A 21,635-nucleotide genomic window follows, 5' to 3' on the forward strand; every position below is an offset into this window, starting at 1 on the left:
TAATTCACTTTTCATTATAGACTGTCTTGTCATATACTCCAATCCAAACTGCTTACCTGGTCACAACATTCTAATATACTTTCAGTTAGGAGCTCTGGATCTTGCTGTCTCCGTAATTAATGCATCCCATACCTGCCCGACCTTTCCTCTGTATTTGTAGATCTAATCTGTTTTACCATAAGAAACTACTCTAGCCGTGCCCAGTAGGCAATCCTGCTAAAGGCACGGACGCCAAGGCATTCACAGCCGCACGCCCACTGGGAATGGACTATTGACGCACAGGTGAGGAGTACACAGGAGAGGGAATCCTCTGTCCTCCCAATCATTTGGGACGTGTTGACGTAGAGACATGTTCCCTCCAGGCTGCATGACAGACACAGTGGCAGAAGAAAGAGCAGCTTTGACATCCTGTATGATGGATGAAACTGAAGCTTAGCATTAGTTACGAAATATCCCCCATCGTGTCAGATACTTATTAAGTGAGATTCTCCCGTGGCCTTGTCCCTCATCCCTGTTTGAGTTGTTAACACACCTGGCCCAGGTCTCCTGTTTCTGCCGGGACCCATGAAGTCAGTATTTCACACAAAGTGGTCTAAGGACAAGGCTGATATGACAAGGACAGTCCGGCATCCACAATCTGCCAAGCACACTAGACACAAGGCCTGTGCTTGCAAGATTAAATCAATCCACTCACAGCCTAAAATGGGAGACCATGTCTGGTGCTTCCAGCAGGAGACTAAAGACCGGTGTGCAGGAGACAATCCAGTAAGGGGAACACTGGGCGCAAAAGAGGTTCAGCACAGAAAAGCAGAAATCAAAGAGGACTCGGCATGAAGGGGGCTCATGGTCTCCCCACGCTTTTCCTGTCTTGATCTGTGTATCCCACTGAGAAGGCCCAAATAAGAGTAAACAAGTTATAAAATCTGTCGACGTTGGAGAAGACAGAGGGAAGAATCAAATCACAACTTTGCAACCTTCCTCCAAGGGCAGAGCGTCGGCCACTTCCTGCCCTGTCTCGCTCCTCCTGTCCTCAGGGGAAAGTTTCCACAGCCCCTCGGCCACCCAAGAGCAAGTGCATCTTTCCCGTAACAGACACACATATGGCCTCCTGGGGTCCTCTGCCCCGGCTCGCCTTGCTATGTACAAATTGTGTTGATGAAGAGATGGTTCACGGAGGTGAATTTTCAACTTCCTGGACACTCCACGAGGTTGTCTCCGGAGGCAAGGACCACACGAGCGATCCCTGCTTGGCACGTTTGCTGCCAGACCAGTCCCCACCCTGAGTGGCAAATGTGAGCTGTCCGCTGTGTGGCACAGGACGGTAGGTCCTAAAGACAATCCAGAGACATCGACCTGCAGCTCGTGGCGTCGTGGAAAGAGCAGATGGAGTCCGGGATGGGCCGTTCGGGTCGGCCTCTCCAGTTCCTGAAAGAGACACCTGCGAGAAGTCAGGTGGGCCAGGAGGTCTTGTTACTGAAATGACCAACCACACATGAAAGAAAGAAAGAAAGAAAGAAAGAGAGAGAGACGGGAAAGAAGAGAAAGAAGAAACAGAAAAAGTGGAGATAAGACAATAATTTTAAAATGAAGGTACATTTTAAACTATATGGTATCATACCAATATAAAGTAACATTTGGTTAATTAGGGGAGCACTGAAGTAAACATATATGAAAGAGTGACCACTGACTTGAACTTGAACTTGAAGGAATTAGTAGAAACAGTCCTGGAGCCAGAATTCTCAATGATGAGCCTTCCCTGGTGTTGCTTAGCGGAGCGGCGCCGGAGCGCGGACCCACAGACGCAGAACTCTGCATGCCGCCTGCGTCCCCAAACAGAAATGGATGTGTGACCGGCAGCCAATCGATCAAACCGAATGCGGCCTGCAGACAGAGAAAACCGAGAGCGTCTTCAAAACGCACCCGCCCCCGCCATCCATTACCCCGTAAGTCACACACAAGGACGGCGAGATTCGCCGTTTGTATTAAGCCACGATCAGTGTGTCATTCCCAGAAATCGCTGGGAAAACAAAAGAACAAAATTGATGAAATAAATAAACGAAATAACCCGAGTCCCTGGTATTAGAAAGATACATCTTCATACGTGAGTCCCGAAAATTTATCGCCCTCACAGCACGGAGTCGTCGCATCACCATATATTATCTCTAGTTTAGTGTCGTGTCTGCGCCGGGGCACCCTGTTCAGAATGCATAAAACTTGTGTCCGTGTGCTGACGGTAAGCTGCCTCCAGTGCATGCTGGAAGGAGACGGGACATCAGTCAGAAACCAGTGACATACGGAGGAGCCATCGCATCTTTGTGTGGCTAGTGGAGACCAGGGGCACTGGGGTCCCTGCACCAGTTTTAAAGAGGAGAGAACTGAGTGCAGCTCCGGGGCCGAACAGTCACCAGGGTTGCCCATCCCTGTTTAAGAGACAAAGTTCCTGGGCTTTAACAATGAAACACAGCGTCGTCTGTGCGTTAACTTAATGAAGGTCTTGTAAAAATCTTCGTGATTTTTCTCCCTAAGTGTCCCAGATGTCAAGCCCATTTTTGAGAGGTGGAGCTTGAGGCTTAGGGAAGTCAGGAGACTTGCTGTCTGGCTGTGGCTTAGAACAGCAGAAATTTCTTCTCTGTTGGGTCTGGAGGCTGGAAGTCCCAGTCAAGGTGTCAGCAGGGCCAGGCTCCCACTGCCACCAGGAGTGGGGGGACCCTTTGCCTCCTGCTGCTCCCGGAGCCTCCGGCACCCCCTGGTCTGCGGCTGCCTCTCCCCGGACCTGCCTTTGTCTTCACGTGGCTTCTGTGTCTGTCTCTGCACAGCCACTGTCAGATAACTTCTCGTCAGTCATGCTGGGTTGGAGGTCACCCTACTCCAGGGTGACCTCGTCTTCCCTTGACTAATTATATCTACAACAACCTTGTGTCTAGCTGTAGTCACCCTCGGAAGTGAGGAGGGTTAGCCCTTCAGCCTGTCTTTTGGGAGGAAACAGAATTCAACCCACAGCACTTCCTCTAAAGTCATCAAGCAATTAATGGTCTGTTGGGATCAAAAGTGTGATCCGCCACTTTATTCTTCCTACACCCTTTCCCCAGAAAAGGTATCGGGGACTAGGAACGTGGGAGAGGGACAGCGGGTACATCCACACATTGTACAGCTCCCACTAGCCACAGACCCGTGCAAACAGCTCAGGCATTGTTCAGGTGAGGGAGCGACAACGTAAGCCAACTCGAGTGACAGTGGCTCTGATATCCATAGATGACATTTTCCTGGCCACGGTCACCAACAAAACAGACAGTTAACCCATCAGACAAGAAAAAGAAATACAGATTAATAGAGACGTGTTGATCCATGATAAGTACTATGTAGAGAAGTAACAGCGTCCGTGAGCGCGGTACGTCTCTCAGCTCCTCGAGCGGGGAGTCTGGGCACAGAGAACGTGGATGGGCTCACTGAGGTCCCTTCAGCAGAGGGCTTACATTGTCACAGTTTAGAGGTAGAAGGTCTCATGACCACTCAGTTACAGAAGCCCCACCATGACCTCGGGATCACACTATGGTGTGCTCCGTGTCGAGAACCCTCTCTGCGCCAACGATACCCACCCAAGGTTGTGCAGCCTTTGGGCTACACACCGTGCCACATTCCACTACAGAAACTGTGAATCTGCTCCAGGACCATTGCTGGATTATATGTTTGGAAAATTAACAACTGAACTCAACATCACCTAAATCTGTGTTTTTCCTGGAATGGAGATGAAGCAGGACCCCAGCTGTGACCTGTTGTTCACCCACCATGCCTCCTCTGTCCACGATGTCTCTGGTCTCCTGCTTCCTCCATTCAAGGCTGGTCATGCCTCCTGCTCTACGCCTCAGCCTTCTTCACCTCTTCCAAGATCTTGCTTTGCTGGTGGTCCCCCCACACAAATCCAATGCCTCACTATGCAGCAAATTAAGGTTGCCATGCATGCGCATATGCGACCTTCTGGAAATCATTGTTCCTGATAAGCATGTCCCCCTGGGTTAGCTGGGCAAGGAAAATTAAAAACAAGCATCATGTCAGCTTGAAAAATCTAGGAAACATTATTGCCTTCATAGGTATTCTCCATGATATGGGAATTAAGTAATATCCTGGGCCCAGACTGGCTCAGAGAGAGAGGCTTCCCAGGATTTTGTAAAAATCAAAATTCTAAGAAATTCTTAAGTCTGTCTTTTCCAATACAACCTCCTCTCTGGCATACGAGTTCGATGACCCCACACTCACGGGTCTGGTGAGGCTCGGGGGACTTGCTGAAGAGAGTTTGTCCTCCGAGGTCTCTTTTCTACGTGCAAATCCAATCTCTTCATGCCCCCTGTCAACCCCAGTACTTTCTCCACTGTGGGCTCGTTAGCAGTCAACATCTGATGGCATCCTTAACAGAGATATTCTAGATCAATTAAGAAGGAAGACAATGTTCAAAGAGAGCAGTATGCAGTTGTCTGGTCATTGAAAACCCAACTAACTTGAAGAAATTTCTAGCGTTAGATGAGGAAGGAGTCGAGTAAGAAAGGATCCGGACACGGGCCTTTACCACAGGATGAGCTCACCGCTGCCCTACTTCTCCCCTTCGCTTCACGTCAGACGTCTCGAGGAAGGGATCATGGCCCGCACTTCCTCACCTCCCCCCACACTGGACAGGAACCTCGTTTCTGTTCTCATTAAACCATTGACACTTGTCCCTTCCTCAAAACCCATCACTGACATGATAGTTCTACTGTCTCTGGCAGTAAACACTTTTCCAACCTCTGAAACTCTTTGATTAGGGACAATATTAATTTTCCTCCTGTCACTTACACAGCTCTTTCTCAAATTCTCTCCTGATTTTTCCTTTCTCTGGCCTCTTAGACTTTGGTGTCCTCCAAGGACCTCTTCTCTTCTGACCTTGCAGACGGCGGTGGGAGCCTTGGTCACTGGGGGGCGAACCGTGCAGCCGTGGGCAACTGACTTAACCTCTCTCAGCCAACACATGGAGATGATGGCAGAACCAACCTCAGCGGCCTCCACGCGGGTCAAGGGCAGCCATGCGGGTCAAAGAGGCAAAGTCCCTGGAGCGTGGGGCGAGCAGGGAGATGCGTGATGCTCCCCTGGTGTCCACACGGTCCTTCACAGCTCTCTTCCCGCCCCACCCGCATCAGCTCATGGGACGTCTCTTCTTTCACGTGTCCCCTCGGCCACTGTTCCGCAGAGAGGTGGGGTGCCATTCCCCTCTTCCTCCTCCACGGTAGAAGGAAGCGCCCCCCCAATCCCCACCTCCCTCTGCCCCTCGTACCCGTAATGTGGCCACTTCTTGTCGCTGAGCTCTTTGCTCCATTCTCCTTGCTGGTCTCCCTTCGTAGACTGTGAGATTCTTAAGGCCCAGAGAGTGGATCTTCTCCTGTCTTGCTCACAGCCCAGAGTGATAGGAATCCCACAGTGGGGGGCGCCTGGGTGGCTCAGCGGGTTAAGTCTCTGCCTTCGGCTCAGGTCATGATCTCAGGGTCCTGGGATCGAGCCCCACCTTGGGCTCCCTGCTCAGCGGGGAGCCTGCTTCCTCCTCTCTTTCTCTCTGCCTGCCTCTCTGCCTGCCTCTCTGCCTGCCCCTCTGCCTGCTTGTCATCTCTGTCTGTCAAATGAATAAATAAAAATCTTAAAAAAAAAAAAAAGGAATCCCACATGTGTCCAGGATTCTGTTATTTCTCTGTTGCTGCAGAACTAATGACCCCCGACATTTAGCAGCAGGTATCAGTCAGCTCAGGCTTCCATAACAAAGTCCCGAAGACTGGGCGGCTACGTCTTCCAGCTCCGGAGGCCAGAAATCTCAGCTCAAGGCGTGGGCAGGAGGGCTCACACCGGAGGTCTCTCCTTGGCTTATAGGCGGCCGCCTTCTTCCTGTGTCCTTGCGTGGCCTTCCCCAGCACAACTGTAGCTCTGGTGTCTGTCTTCTCACAAGGACGCCAGTCCTCTGGGACCAGGCTTCTGCCTCATGGCCTCGCCTCACCTTGATCACCTCCTAAAAGGAACCATCTCCAGATACAGTCGCATCAGGGACAGGGCCTCAAACTATGAACTTGGTATTCATAGTTTGGGGTGGAGGGGGAGACATACTCAGTCTTAAACATACTTTAACAGCATTTATTACTCTCAGTTTCTGCACCCCAGGAACCGGGACCTGCCGGGCCGGTCCTCTGGCTCAGGCTCTCAGAGGCTGTGACCAAGGTGTCATCGTCCAGGGAAGCAGCCATCCCGAGCACCACTGAGAAGCTCTCGGCTGAGCTCACTCTCAGGGAGAGGGATCGAGGGCCTCGGTTCCCTGCAGGCAGGGGTTGGGGTGCCCTCAGGCCCTGTCCTCTGGACCCTTCTGGCTTTATCAGAGCATGAACTTGAGGGGGGGAGAGGAGAGATGGGCAGCACACAGTGTCACTGCCCTGCCACCCTCTCAAGGGTGGCCTGCCGCCCCCCTACTGCACCTGCTCTGCTCATTAGGAAATATGACCAAGTCCAGCCAGGGTCAGTGTTGGGGTTTGGGGACTACAGAAGGCTGGAATCCAAGGGCGGGGGCCACCAGGGCCCATGAGCGAGAGCTGCACACATCTGTCCGCCCTCCGGCCGAGAACGGGGGGGCGGCTACACCAGGACAGGAGCAGGTAAGGCTTATAGGGCTGGACAAGGTGATCCCAGGGATGACCCTAATGAGGGTAACATCTCTGTTTCCCCCATGGCTCTGTTTGAAGTGCACAGAGAACTTTCTGAAAGATCATTTCTCAGAAATCAGACTTTTGGCAGAACATAGCAGGTCAATCACAAGAGCCTGGGATAAAAGCAACAACCGTGAGAAGGCGCGGACGTGCAGCGCTGACATGGGCTTGAGGTGGCACTGGGCCCGTCCTTCCTTGCTCCTCGCCGTGGGCCACGACAGCGCGCTCGAAGGCAGCTCTCAGGAAGGCCAGGGACTCTGTGCTGAGGCTCCAAGGGCAGACGGCAGACTCTCCAGGTGAGATGAAAGTGACCGGCACGTCTGCTTCCAGAAGCCTCTGTGTCACTGGCGCTCTGTGAACCCAGAATTGCACATTCTATGGGCTACTATGAGACATAGTTATTTTAAGTTATTAAATATTTGTTACTAAATATTTAATATTCACTAGGGTTGTTTTTTCATGCAAACTAATTGTGTGCAGGGTCTTTGATTGCCAAGAACTACAGGCTGGTGAGGCCAATTAGCATGACAATTACTGTCCCTCATCTAAGGAGGGTTATGAAAGATCAGAATAAATATTTAATTTTAATGCTGTTGGGAAGCTTTTCCTGATTATACAGGAAGCTCTATCCAGGGACATTAGTTGCTCCTTGACAGTAAGTAAGTGGCACAAAGCAGGACAGTAACGCCAAGGGTGCTTTGGCTGAGTTTTTGTCGGCACCTGTTATGCGTTGAATTGTGTCCCCCACAAAAGAGACGCGATGAAGTCCTCTAACTCCCAAAACTCAGAAAGTAATCTTAGTGGAAGGTAGTGGAGTCAGTGAGGTAATCTTAGTGAAGGTAGTGAGGTCACTGGGTGCGTCCTAATCCAACATTTGACATTTGAAAGGAGGACATGTGGACATGTGGACCCAGACGTCCACGCAGGAGCGCACCACAGAGACCGCCGGCCAGACCCCCAGGCAGGAAGGAGGCATAAGGAGAGGCAGGTTTCCTCACAGTCTTGGGAAGAACCGCACCTGCCCTCCCCGGCCTCAGACTTCCATCTTCCAGACCTGGAAGAGAACAAACTTCCATTGTGTCAGGTCTGCTGTCTGGTCTGTGGTCCCCAGACCGGGGACGTGGCGCCTCCGCTGACCAGTCAAAGCCCGAGTCTCTAGAATCGAGGGCCAGACTCATTTTGATCAAAGCCTTTCCCCTCGGACTCCCTCTTGGTGTTGGAAGCCGCCCAGACCCCGACTGCAGACCCCCGGCGTGAACTGCCCTCTCGTCCGTGCTGTTTTGCTCCCGGAATTAAGGAGAGTAGCTCCCCCAGGATTTGGCTCCCAGATGGGCCCTTTTCACCACCTGCCGGCTGCATAATTTTACCTTCAGCTTCTTACTTAGACTCTGAACATATTAAATAAAATGAGAAGTGCTCTAGAGCAGAGATGTACAGCAACAGTAGGTCTTCACCGGCCGTGCCCGAGGTAACATAAGGATCCAGGGAAAGAGGAAAACCTCTAGAGATGTTGCACGAATGTCACAGAGACCAGCTGGACTGAAAAAGGAAGAAACAAGAAAATGCAACGACATGTACCTGCTTCTTTAGCCACTCCCCTGAGGAGCACGCTCTCGCCACCTGTTTCTGGGCAGGTATCGTGCTCGGTTTCCAGGGCAGGAAAAAGACACATTCTCCGTCGAGTACTTCCGATCCGCGTCGACTCCTCCGTGGTGATCCCCAGCGGCTTCGGACGCGGCGCAGCTCGCCTGGGCCGGGACGGGGGCTGGGATCCCCATCCTCCGGCCGGACTGCTCGCCCCGGGGAGGCCGCCTGCCTCGGCTGAGGAAGAGAGCCTTCCCGGGGCGATGCTGGGCTGAGCCCGCAGCGAGGGCGCGTCCTGCGGAACGAGGACCTTGGCTCCTGCCCACTTGGTGAAATTCTCCTGATAATGTCTCCGTTTTCCACCCGCTCGGCCCGTTCTAAGCCTTGCTGTGCAGTGTTACATCGCGCCTCTACCCCAGTGCGTGGTAAAGGTCACCGCTACAGGGGACAAGCTCCTGCCCCGTGTGTGTGTGAGTGTGTGTGTGTATGAGTGTGTGTGTGTGTCCTCGCACACCCATCCTGTGTGCAAAAGCTCTAGAGCCGAAGTCGTGCAGCAAGAAGCAGGCTACGTTTTCAAAGCTCACTAAAATAGTACTAAGTCGCCAGAATGCAACCTTGTAGCAAATCCTCCCCCGCCCACCGCATGACGTCACCGACGTTTCCCGCCCACCGCATGACGTCACCGAGCGCCCAGCCGGCGGGGAAGCGCACCCACCGCAGACGCAGGTGCTCCCTCCTTGGTTCGCGCCCCACTGCCGCCTGCGTTTGAGCAGCCTCGGCCTGGTGCGCTCGGTGCTCCTCTCCACCCAGGCGGCAGGGGATGTAAAAAGGTACAGAAAATGCTAGAATTTGCCAGCGGCGGCAGAAGCAAAAATAGAAAAATCCACTCAGAGCATGTGGGTCCCCAGGCTCAGCGGCGGGGAGAGACGCAGGCAGAGCGCTGTGGCCTCCTCCTCTCGGCGCCTCCGGTTCGATCCCGGGCCCCTGAGCTGGCCTTCCCAGGCCGCCTCGTCTGGGAGGGGGGGGTCCCATCGGTTCCAGACACCCGAACCCCAGACGGGAGCCCCGGATGCACAGGACGTGCCAGCCCGGAGAAGGGCTTCCCCGGGCTCCCCGCTCCTCTCCAGGCCCCGAGGGAAAGGCTCACACTTTGCCTTGCTCCTCCTGCCCCACTTGACGTCCTGGACACGAACAGCACTTGGCCCTGCCCAGTCGGCGCTGCTGAAATGACGCCTGAGCCGGTAAGTCAGAGGCTGCCTCAGGACGCCTCTGCCCTCTCTTTAAGGAGGGACCACCTGGGCAGGAGGGAACAGCAGCCACCCGTGCAGGGCACAGACGCCGCGGTCCCGTGGACGCCCCAAGGGAAGGATGACGACCCCTCGCGTACTTGGTACCCAGCTCACGGCCGCCGGGCCGGTCCCCTTGCCTCAGCCGTGGGCAGCGGCCTCACCCCGCTCTGTCCTGGTAATTATCGCCGACCGAGGCCCAGACGGAGAGCGGCTGCCCGCCCCCCCCCACACTCAGTCTCCCAGTTCACCAGAGTCCGCCGTGCTCCCGTGTCCCCCGCACGGCCGCGGAGAATGGACGGCGCAGTGCACCTGCGCGGAGTCCGTGCCAGGTGCCAGGTGCCCGCCACGCGCCAGCCGCGTCGTGTCCCAGTCCTCGCCCGGACCGCGCCCCCCCGGCCCTGCTGTGTCCCTCGCAGGCGGCCGGAGACGAGTCCGTGCCAGGTCTGCAGCTGCTTTTCCTTCTTTCCCCAAGGCAGCAGGCCGTGCGGTCTCCACACCGCTGCTTCCTGATCCTCTCCATGTCGTCTTTCTGCTCCTGCTCTCGGGGTCACGGCACCCGGGGGGACACAGGGCAGCAGCTTCCCAGCGTCCGCCCCAGCCTCTGTACGCCTGAGCCCAAGCGCCGGTCCAGGAAAGCAGGAACTTGGCCGCAAAGGTAGGGGTAGAAGAGATGAAAAGCGCCACCTGCGAAGGCTGTTCTCTGCCGTGTGTGAGTACCTTACACACCCCCTTTTTACAGAAAGTTAGTTACCCAAGCCCCACGTCCAGAAGAGGCTGATCTATCTGGCTTGAAAAGTCCTCTAGGAGTCCTCTAGGGGTCATATCACTCCATCTGTGGAATTCCTTTGTGCAGCAAATAAATGCAGGGCTATCCCCTTGGTGGGCCTCAGCCTGAACCCCTCTCCGTGTTCCTTCCCAGAGCTCCTGGGCTCATCTACTCCCTCTCCTCGGGCTGGATGTCAGGGGAAGGCAGGGTGTATGACTGTAGAAACCATATATGTGACTAGTGGTAGTGGACTCGCTAATTTACACTCTGAGTTTATTACAAAAACTATTTTAGAAACAGTGTTTTATTGAGTCAGTTGTGTGTAAGGTATATCGAACCCCTGTTCGCATAAAACCATCCCAACATTCGAGCATAACAGAAAGTGTCTACTTTGATTCAAGTTTCCCATTTTTCAGCAAATACTTTGTATATATTTAACCACTGTTTCTGGGTGGTATTACCGTTCCCATTTCGTATTGCATTTCAAGCATTTACCATATTATTTCAATATTATTCTACCAGTAGTTATGTATTATTGTGAGGTTTCCATAGTCGTTAAACAGACAGCACGGTATTCGGCTGAATAGTTGTGTTTATAACTGTTCCCCCACTTTTTCCCCCTTTTTGTTATATAGATTGATCCATTAAGCACGCTTCTTCATCAAGCTTCTTTTTCCTAAGGATACATTCCCAGAAAAGTAATTTTTGTACCAAAAGACATCGTGACTTAATCACTATCTAGAAAATTGTGAGAAATGGGTGAGAAATCTATTTCACAAAACTATCATCTGTATTATTAGCATTCAAAAAATTTTGGCCATTTGATACATGAAAAAAATTACTGTGGTTTTGTTTTCAATTACTCACCACGTGGTCCTGAGTGTCCTCTGAGATGTTTGCCCACCTGTAGAATTTTCACTTTATGTCTCATCTGTGCCTCCATTCCTACCCCGGGTAGGAATCGAAATATTTCTTAAAAATCGGTGAAAAGCGCTCATTTAGTCATGACTGGATGACTTCCCCGCCATCACCGCCTCACCCGTGCCAGCCCCTCCGGGACGGCTGAGCCCCAGGGCCAAGGAGCAGCCACCCGCCTCTGGTCTCCCACATACCTGAGTCTGCTCTGGGGCCGCGTCGCTGAACACCAGGGACATTGCCCCTGCAAGCACAGTGACCCCCTTGCCCTGGCATCTTGGCACGGGAAGCTGGACAGATGAAAACTGAGTGGGACCGTCCTGGAGCAGAAACACTCCTTCTGAGGTCAAGGGTCGAGACTCCCCGAGGCCTCCAGGACCCAGACGTCTCCTGATATCGGGTCTGATACAACAAAACACCCTCTTCAGATGCTCCCCAGCCCTCTTTCTCACTAGGCTCTGGCCACGGCAGGCGCCTCGCTCCCTCACCTCCCGCTCCTCGCTGCCAGCAGGGAGCTCCGGCCGTCCAATCCATTCACGTTTGTTTCATGGACGAGCCAATGAACCAATTAACAGCAGGGTTGCTTTTGGTTTTTTGTTTGTTTGTTTGTTTTGCTTGGTTTTGTTCTTCCCCAAGCAAACTAAAACAACTCCTTACATATTTACCAAGGCTAATTATGAAAAATGAAAACATGTTATCTCCTTTTGTAAAGTCTCTCTCGAGCTCACAGGCGCATTTGGCGTCCTTCCTTTCTAGACCGCGCTCCTCTGGGCTCCCACTACTTCCTGCAGGGACCGCGGCCATGCGGGCAGGTCTCCTCCAGCCGCTCGGCGCTCCTCAGTGGCGTCTTGGGACAGACTCCTCCGGCACCATATGCCAGATGCAATTGTGAGTCGGACTTAAAGTACAACAGAACACATTATCTAATTAATTAACATTTAACGGCTCTCAGAAGAAGAAATCACTGGGCAGACGATGGGATATGAGAATGTGTAAATGATTAAACTCCAGATTTGGGGAATTTAAGGTATTTTAATGGGCACCGAAATTTCTGTCCTGGCCGTGTCTGTTCACTGGGACCTTAGGCTTTTGGGACGTTATTAGCAGGTGCTGGATAGAAGCCCATTTTCCAGTTCAGGTCAGAAAGCATCCACTACTCAAAGTCAGCCCTAAAAAAATGTGTTTTTATTACTTATTAAATAAACGGTTGGCCTGTTTTCTGGTACCAAAGTCGTCTTATAGGAAAATGGACACACGGTGACAGTGAGCACTCGCGGTCCGCTGATGAGCCTGGGAGAGAGGCACTCAAGGTCATTAACACAGCACACGGAGTCCTGATGGGGCTCGCAATGCTTTCTGACGGTTTTGCCCTTCTGAGCTGGCTCCCACCCAAACAAGTCAGCAGTGTCCATAGGTAACAAGAAGACACCTATTAGGAACATAATGGGAGTGATTGAAGGGTTCGGTTGCACTAGGAAAGCCTGTGTATTTTGGCTCCTGGGGCTGGGCCACTCCGGGAGCCAGCTGTCCCCTCTCTGAATCTAGTTGCGTTGTGACGCCAGCTTTTTGCTGAGTTGTGTGTCCAGGAGAGCCAGTGGTGCCCCTGGGGACATAGCCACGTTCTCCACTGTTCCTGCCCTGGGATGAGCTCAGCGAGTCATGTAAACTCCAGGTCTTAAAATGCACGTGTACATGTAAAAGGACTTGCTACTTCCCGCTTCCCAGGCACGTGGTGATAAGAGCTCTTCCCAGCACCTGCAGAAACACCAGGAGGGACCAAGATAGTCCTGTGCCGTCCTGCTCCTGCTCCTGCTCCTGCTCCTGCTGGCGGCTGCCAGGCGCACACAGGGAAGCTGCATAAGCACTTCCTGTCGGAGCCTCTGGCCGTGCTCACCCCCAGGACTGGGAGAACATGGCACCAAGTACCCTGTGAAGGTAAAGAGAAAAACATCTTTCTTATGCTTGCAACGTAGAGCAGCTGACTCTTCTGTGGGTGCCCAGGCGACTCCCCAAGCTGAGCCCCAGCCTCCAGCCCTCCTCCTGGACCTCGGAGGGTTCCCATTCCCTTGTGCACCTGCAGAAACTGCTCCTACACGCTTTCAGAGTGTGCCGTGCATGATGGCCCAGGGGTGCCCACACGCTGACCAGCACGGGCCACACGGAGCTCGTCCATCTTCTCTAAAGTCGGGAAAGGTCCGGAGTGGGATTCCTACCATCAGCTCAACCGCAGACAGCACTCAAAATAACCAGCAACTTAATCAGGCCACCCTGATGTTAATGTCGCTTAGCCGAAGGAGGTCGCCCTCCAGAAGGACCCACCGCCTGCTGAGCAGCATTGCACACCGGCTGACTGGGAAGAGAGAAGAGACCCCGAGGCTCCTGCCTGCTCCGAGGCCATGAAAGAGCTGTGTTGTTCCCGCGGGTGAAAACGCCGGCTCGGATGACAATGTATCTTTGGTACGAGACGGTTAGGCTGGTCCGGCTGTATCTTTCTCTCTCCACAGGTGAAAAAGACACCACATGCGACTTCCTGTCACTCAAGCCCCACAGACTTCGCCGGGGTCTGGCCCACGGTCCCAGCTCTGCTCCCCTCGGCACCTGCTGCCTCTCAGAGGGCGGCCCGCACGGTGAACACCCCCAGGAGCCTTCCTCCAGGGGAGGTTTGCTTTCATTTCCATTGGGGACTGGAACAGAAAGAGGGAAAAAAAAAAAAAAAAAAAAGGAAGGAAGGAAGGAAGAAAGAGAGAGAGAGGAAAATCTTACAAAATAAGCCATCAGGAACAAAAACAACCTTTGAGGAGAGCGGTCCTTTTAAAGCTTTGCTCCTCGAGCTAAATGATATGACTTACATCGGTTGTTTTCATTTGCGGCGACAGCACGGGGTTGTGCAGAATACATCAGAGCTTGAAGGGATATGAAACACCGCCGGCTCTGCTAATGCCGTGCCCCAGCAGGAGCGATCGGACCGCGCAGAAGAGACCCTGATGTCGGCAAACCCACGTCTGGTCCTGGGCTGACACAATCCTGACATCCGTCTTGTTGTAGCTGTTGTTCGATTGTACCTGAACAGCCGAAGTCTAGAAAGCGTGGCCCTTGGTCCTTGAGAAAACCCAGGCCGCTGTCAACTCTGACCCTTACCCGTGCTTCCAAAACAGTTCACAAGTGTTAAATGAGGATCTTAGGTTGAGTTAGAATGTTAGACGTTAAATGCTTGAGCTTGAGAATGTAATTATTTTAGGAGACATCAATTTGATTTCTGCTTTACTTTCTCTGTATTTCAGTGCGCGTGGGTAAGTGTATTTCTCTTGAGAGGAACCATTGCCGGGTTTCTACTGTGGCAGTGCCGGGAGGTTAGAGAGAAAGAACTGTCACGGTTGTGGGTTGAGTTGTGTCCCCAGCGTGGTATGTCTGCGTCCCAACCCCGCGCGTGTAACCTCATGTGGATAAGGTCTTTGCAGGTGGAATGCACTTAAGCTGGGATCCCAGAGTGGGCCTAGGCCAGTGATCCGTGTCTGTGTAAGAAGACAGAAACAGACGCCGTGCCAGAGGCTGCCAGCCACACTGGGGACTGTGAGAAAGACCCACCACTGATTGTCCCTCGGGGACGTGGCTCTGCTGACACCTAGATTTCAGACTCCTGGCCTCCAGGACACACTTCAGTCACTTCTGCTGTTTTAAGCGACCCGGTTTGCAGTCATCTGTCACAGCAGCCCTAGGAAACCAGCGCCGCGGAATCCGAGAATGACAGAGCGGGGCTGTGTCCGCAGGACCCCGCTCCAGGAGGCCGTGCTCTGTCTTCAGGTCCGGAGCTCAGACAGTTCTGCAGAAATGCACACGGTCTTTCCGAGGTTCCCAGAGAGCATTGTTTCTACCTCAGTGTGAGGTACCAGCGAAACAGAACCTGAACCGAGGGTGCACAGAAGGGTGGTTCATAGGGGAAGCGGTCCGGAGGCGGGGCGCGGAGACGGGAAAGTTAGGACGGACGGCAGTGCAGGGGAGTGCTGCGGGCCGCAGGGCACAGTCCTGCTGGGAAGCCGCTGGGAACCCCCTGCTGCAGGGACCCCGGGCGCTCCGCCTCCCCGGCCGTCTGTCCTCTGTTCTAGCATATTCCTCCACATACGATGTTCTCAGGCAGACAGACCGGGAGGCCTGGTGCAGGGCGTCAGGTAGAGCTTGGGGACCGGGGGGCGCGAGGCTGGAGGTGCTTCCCTTCCCATCAGCGACTCTACATGCTAACGCCACGCAGGCAGCCAGCACGATCCTTAGTGAGTTAGACGGTGGTGTGGATGGTATTAACCGGGGGCGGGGATGGGGGGAGGGTGAGAATTTGTGTCATTCCAAAAGATTTTCTGAGAAGAGAAAGCTAAGCAGAGAGCGCTGGGAATGTTCAGAGGTGATGGAATCAGTATCGGCAAAAGGATCTGTTACAAAATACAGATGTTTCCGGCGATTCTTCCAGAAGTGCGGCCAATCCGCGTTATTTACAGATCCCATATCTGCAAATTCATCTACTCATCAAAATGTATTTGTAACCCCCAAATCAATACCCACCGTGCTTTCTCTGTCATGCATGGGGACGCCCCGGTGGGCCCCAATTTTCATTGCCCCCATGCACGCTCCTGCTCCCTGCCTCAGCGCCCAGACGGTGGCAAGGGTCAGCTCTGTGGTATTTTGATCCGTGCCTTGGTAATTTCGCTGTTGAGAACAGCCGCGCTACAGAGCGTGGAGCTGTTCCTAAGAGCAAGAAGGTGGCATGAGCCTCGGGGAGATGAGCTCTGCTCCTGCCAGACATCTTCAAACAGAGACACACATAGGACAAAAGTACAGATTGATGGGTTGGGGAAAATGTAACCAGAGCTTGGAGGTACCTGACCCTGTCTCTCCCCTAGGAACAATGGCTCAACATTTGCCTATTCTGCACTCACAGTGCCTTGAGGGAATATAATCCCTACTAGTGGCCAGCGTCCCTGTGCTGTGACACGTTTTCAGCACAATATTTTGAGTGAACTGCCTTTGCCCAAAAGATGACTGTAATCAACCAGTCAGGAAAGAGAACACTACCCAAAATATCGTTACCCCGTGTCTATTTTGTTGCACCATTGACTTTAGATTCAGTAAAGGATGCTAATAATCTTTCCCCATTTTGCTTAACCTGCACATTAATGAACCAAGATTGAAAATAAACAAGTGCACAATATGTAAATAATGTTATATGCTTTTGAGCACAAGGAAAAATAGGTTAAAGTCAAGTCATGTGTTCACATATTCCAATTAAGAAAACTGGAGGAGTGCCTGGCTGGCTCAGTGGGTTAAAGCCTCTGCCTTCAGCTCTCATGGTCTCAGGGTCCTGGGATGGAGCCACACATCCGGCTCTCTGCTCAGCAGGGAGCCTGCTTCCCCCTCTCTCTGCCTGCCTCTCTGCCTACTTGTGATCTCTGTCAAATAAATAAATAAATCTTTAAAACAAACAAACACACACTGGAAAAGCAGTCCAAAAGCACTCGATCAAGTAGTTGTTTCTGGAGGTCATTCCTTAGGAAAGCTAGACTGCTGAGTAGGGGCAGAACGGTTCAGAAAGGAGTTACTGCAAAAGTCAATGACAAAAAGAGTATTATGGACTTTTAAGACCAAGCCTGCACTTAATTACAGATTTCAAATGTCTTATTTTAGCTTGAGCCCCCATTTTCCCTCAAGGCAGAGTATTGGTGTTTAATGTTCTTAATTGCTGGTTTTAACAATTCTTCGGCAAATGAAGGAAAACCAGTCAGCTCCCCCTCCGTGGCGACTCCCGTGTGCTCCTCCGTCCTGGTCAGGTCCACCCAACGCCAACTCTGGTCGCACACTTTTTAGATTTCATCTGGTTAGAGAACTTATGAGCAGAGGCTTTGTTATCTCAGTTCCCCAAGTAGAGAGAAACGGAGTGCTGTTGTTTCAAAGAGTGAGTTTCCTTCCTGACTCTCCAGGGAGAACGTCCGTGCTGTCTGGAAGGTCTGAAAACGCGCACGAGGTTTGAGATGCTTCAGATCGAGGCTCTGGCAGCCGGTTTTGTTTTTGTTCTTGTTTTTGTTGTTGTTGTTTCTAAAATATTCATAAAGACTTCCTCTCCAGAAGGCACTGCACGTTTGTGCGGGATCCCAGATTGCTTGGGTGGCTGTGGTAAGAGATACGTGTGGGTTTTCAAGGATGCCCATGCGAGCAGAAGAATGTGGCCTTTGTTACGGCTTCCCTCTGTAAACTGAAACCTGTCCGGTCCCTGGAAGAGGAGCCCGGCTGGCCACATACTGGCCTGTCTTTTGCACCCAAATGCCCCCAGCACCTGATCGCTACCCCAGTCCCCTGCAGGCCCTTTCCCCCCCGCTTTGAGCCAAACACAGGCTTGCATTTTCCTGCTCAGAACAATGCAAGGCAGATGGGCTGGGTTGGGCTGAATGCCTTCCGAATGCTGCGAAATGCTGGGGCGTCGCCGTGGCCTTCAGGGCAGAGCTGTGACAATGGAAATTGCTTAGTGCTTCTGTGGGCAAAGAAAGAGACAACAAGTGTCCAGCAAAAGCTGCCATGAGTGGAAATCGGATTAACACATGCATGAGAAAAGGGAAATCCAAGAGAGGACCGCATGGAACAGGAGAGCTGGAAGAGATTTTGGTGTGTGGCCTGGACTCTGCTTCCAAAGATGACTACTGTGGACTCAGATTTCATGGAAGTGTTTTAAGGAACAACTATTGGGACTCCAGTCACCTATAACGGGGTATTTTGTAAGATCCTTACAGGATAGGTCAAATTTTAAAGTAAAACCTTTTTTTAAAGATTTATTTATTTATTTTAGGGGAAAGGGACAGAGGGACAGGGAAAGAGAGAGAATAAAAATCAGACTTCCCACTCAGCATGGAGCCCAAGGAGGGGCTCCATCCCAGGACCCCGACATCATGATTGGAGCAGAAATCAAGAGTCAGATGTTCAACTGACTGAGCCACTCACCCAGGCACCCCTAAAATAAATCATTTTTTTAAAAGATTTTATTTATTTATTTGACAGACAGAGATCACAGGTAGGCAGAGAGGCAGGCAGAGAGAGTGAGAGGGAAGCAGGCTCCCTCCCGAGCAGAGAGCCCGATGTGGGACTCGATCCCAGGACCCTGAGATCATGACCCGAACCAAAGGCAGCGGCTTAAACCACTGAGCCACCCAGGCGCCCCTAAAATAAATCATTTTGACAAACATCTTACCCAACAAATATTATTTGTAAACCGCTACCTTGTGCCTGACACTCCGCTTAGTGTGAGGGATGCAAAGATGGGAAAACATGGCTCCTCCTGATGGGAATGAGGCTCCAGCTCAGAGAAGAGAACAGGGACAGGCTCAACAGCCACAGCCGGAGATCCCCGATGAATAAACTGGTGTCAGTGTGGAGGGACATGTGTGGTCTTCTCGCATTTGTATCAATGACTTAGTGCAAGATGGAAGACATTTCATCGAATCCGCAAGTCCCAAAGCAATGGCAGTGACGAAGGATGGCAGGATCAGAATCCAAACAAACTTCTTAAATGTTCCCCAGGCTAAAGCTGCAGTTTAGTGGAAGTGGGTGTGATGCCCAGTCTTGAGCAGGAAGGCCTGGGAACGTGCCTGGCAGCTACCAGTTGGGGACAGGCGCCATCACCTCTCCTGGCTCTTTAGCCTGTGGTTCTGCACTGCTCGGCTCCATCTCTAACCAGACAGGGTGTACCACCCCCTGCTGCTGGGGCCCCACTGGGGTGCAGGATTTGGCCATCTGAAAACAGTAAGAGGTGGACGGAGGACTGGTCCTGGGATGGGAAGTGACAGGCACACTCAGAAGGCTAATAGGAAAATGGAAGTTAGACTAGGCACTCATTATGCAGCTCCGAGGTCTAACTTAGATGGGTGGGAGCTCCAGGCATGGAGATAAAACAAAATAAATCAAATCAGCACAACTACAGGGAGAACCTCTGGGCCTCCTCAGCTCTCCAAATACGGAAATGTCTGTTCTCAGTGCTGGTGAATTCAGGACTCAGTGGTTAAGATAAGAAGTTTGGATCATTAGCAAGGAACTGATGGCCGTGATCTGAGCCTCGGATGTTGCTTCCAGTGTTGCTTCCTTGGGGCCAGTCCTTGCACAGAGCGGACCTGGAAGTTTTCCGAGCACTCCCTAACCAGGGCCTCCTAGGTCCCCAGGTCAGCTCCTGGTCTGTTTCTGCCATGCACCATCTTCGGGGACGCCGTGCAACCATCCATAATCATGGCACTAACACCATGCGTGTTCTCAAAGGCAGACTGGAAAGGTCACATTTTTGTTTCTGTCCTCACAAAATCAACTTTGCAAAGACTCTCTAAGTCCTAAACCTCCCACATTAGAGAGATCCTCCAAATTAATGACATTGGTCTGCATCCGAGAGTGTCTGATGACATAACACAGGAGGGATCAAATGCTTTGTGTAGCCCCTTCTCTCCCGAGCTATAGTCTCTGAGCCAGATTTCTCCAAAACTGTTCCTCTATTTTCACTGTAATTGGATCCAGAAGTGTGTTCCAGGGGATTTCATAAAACTGAAACTTCTCTCAGTCTCCCATTTTGTAGTTCACAGCTGGAAGTGTTGTGTCTCTAATACAGTTTCCTAGGTGCTTCCCGAGAGTCTGTGAACACCACCAGATGCCGCCTTGATAAGGGAAAGAGCCACAGTGTGAAACCGAAGAGGTGTAGTATAGTTTGTGGGGAGATCCTGTGACAAAAGCACGCCCTGCACATCCTCTCTATGGCTCGGGGCAGACCCAGAGCATTTTGGAAAGACCAGCTCTTAGCTCCCCACCACCTCCTACCCCTGGTGTGGCTCCGTCCTTGAAGTGGCTGTCTGTGTGGGTGCTGCTCCCGTGGCCAGAGGAACGTGCACCTCTAGAATGCAGTTATGTCGAGGGACAGCTCACCGGTGCTCTGTTCCACGTTCCTCCCTGGCCGAGCGAGACGGGAAAGCCAGACAGGAAGACGAAAACAAGGAAGTGGAAGCCACATAGCCAAGCCCCTTCACGGAGACGAGGGCTCCTCTGGCATCACTGTTCTGTACTGTGGAGAGCAATGCTGCCCATGGGAGGACTCACGGTACACTCAGTGGATGAATGTTTGTCTTTCCCAAATGTCCCAGCACACAAAGAGACCCAGAATGCTGAGCTGTATTTGCCCGCAGCGGGGTCTACGGGCAGCACGAGAGGGCATGGCAGAGGAGCACCAGGACGCTTTGGGGGGACAGGTGCGTGCATCCCCTTTGCCCTGGTGGGTGGTGGGTGTGCACCGAGGCCAGACTTGGAAATTGTACCCTTTATATATGAGCCTTTTCTTATTGCTAATCATCCCTCAATAAAGCTGCTAAAATGAAATCTATCGATTTTCTTCTCCTAGAATGAGTTGAGTTTTGATAGGCACTGTGTGAATACTTCACCAAATATGCAAAACATTTCCCCAAATCCAAAATCTTGCCAGCGTTCTCCCATCACTTCATTACCATATTGCAGTAAATTTCCCGATACTTAGCCTTATACCCTGTCAACTTTATAAATCATTTAACGCCTTCCTCGTCCCGACACAAGCTTGATTCAGGGTTCAGGAATATATTCTCAGTTTTGCTTCACTAACTTAGGTGCTTTTTTATAAGCATAAAATGGGATAAAATGATCCAAATGTTTTTGTTTTTATTTTAGTTTTCCTTATCAAGAGCTATCTAATTTCCTGCTGTTTGACTTCCCACGTGGAGGCTTATTTTGAGACACTGTGTCTGCACCAAGTTTAGCCATTCCTATATTAAGCCCAGCAGTCCTTACTTTCAAGGAAGAGAGGAAGAGAAAGACGATGTTGTCTGCAATGTACTAAGCCAGGGGCTCTACGTGTGGCCCCAGACTGGTTCTCTGCACAGAAGGTGCTCATAAGGTTTCAAAGTGTGAGTACGTCAGGCGGGCACCTTGGACACTGACCAAAAATGGGTAGTCAGGACAGTGGACACTCTCTGACCTTTCCTACTTTTCATGGGGAATTGGAATTAACCGGAACAGGACTAGAAGCAAATATCCAATTGATTAAGCACTCCAATCCCCCAGCTTGCTTATTTAAGGAGAAGTCCAAATAACTAACTGATTTTCAGTCCTTCAAAAGGCAAATCTGGTCAAAGTAGAATATCTCCTGCTGTAAAAATTCCCTTTTAAAAAATGCTATGTCTAGAAAATGTTCCAAGTCTTTGACCCAGCATTTCACTCCTGGGAGCCAGTCTTCATGCTGCAGTCAGAAACACATCTGAGGATTTATATCACAGGTGTGACTGTTATAATTTTATTGTCATAATATCTGCAATAAATCATGCTAAGTGGAAATATTGGCATAATTTA

Source organism: Mustela nigripes, chromosome 15 (assembly GCF_022355385.1).
Source record: "Mustela nigripes isolate SB6536 chromosome 15, MUSNIG.SB6536, whole genome shotgun sequence".
NCBI lineage: Eukaryota > Metazoa > Chordata > Mammalia > Carnivora > Mustelidae > Mustela > Mustela nigripes.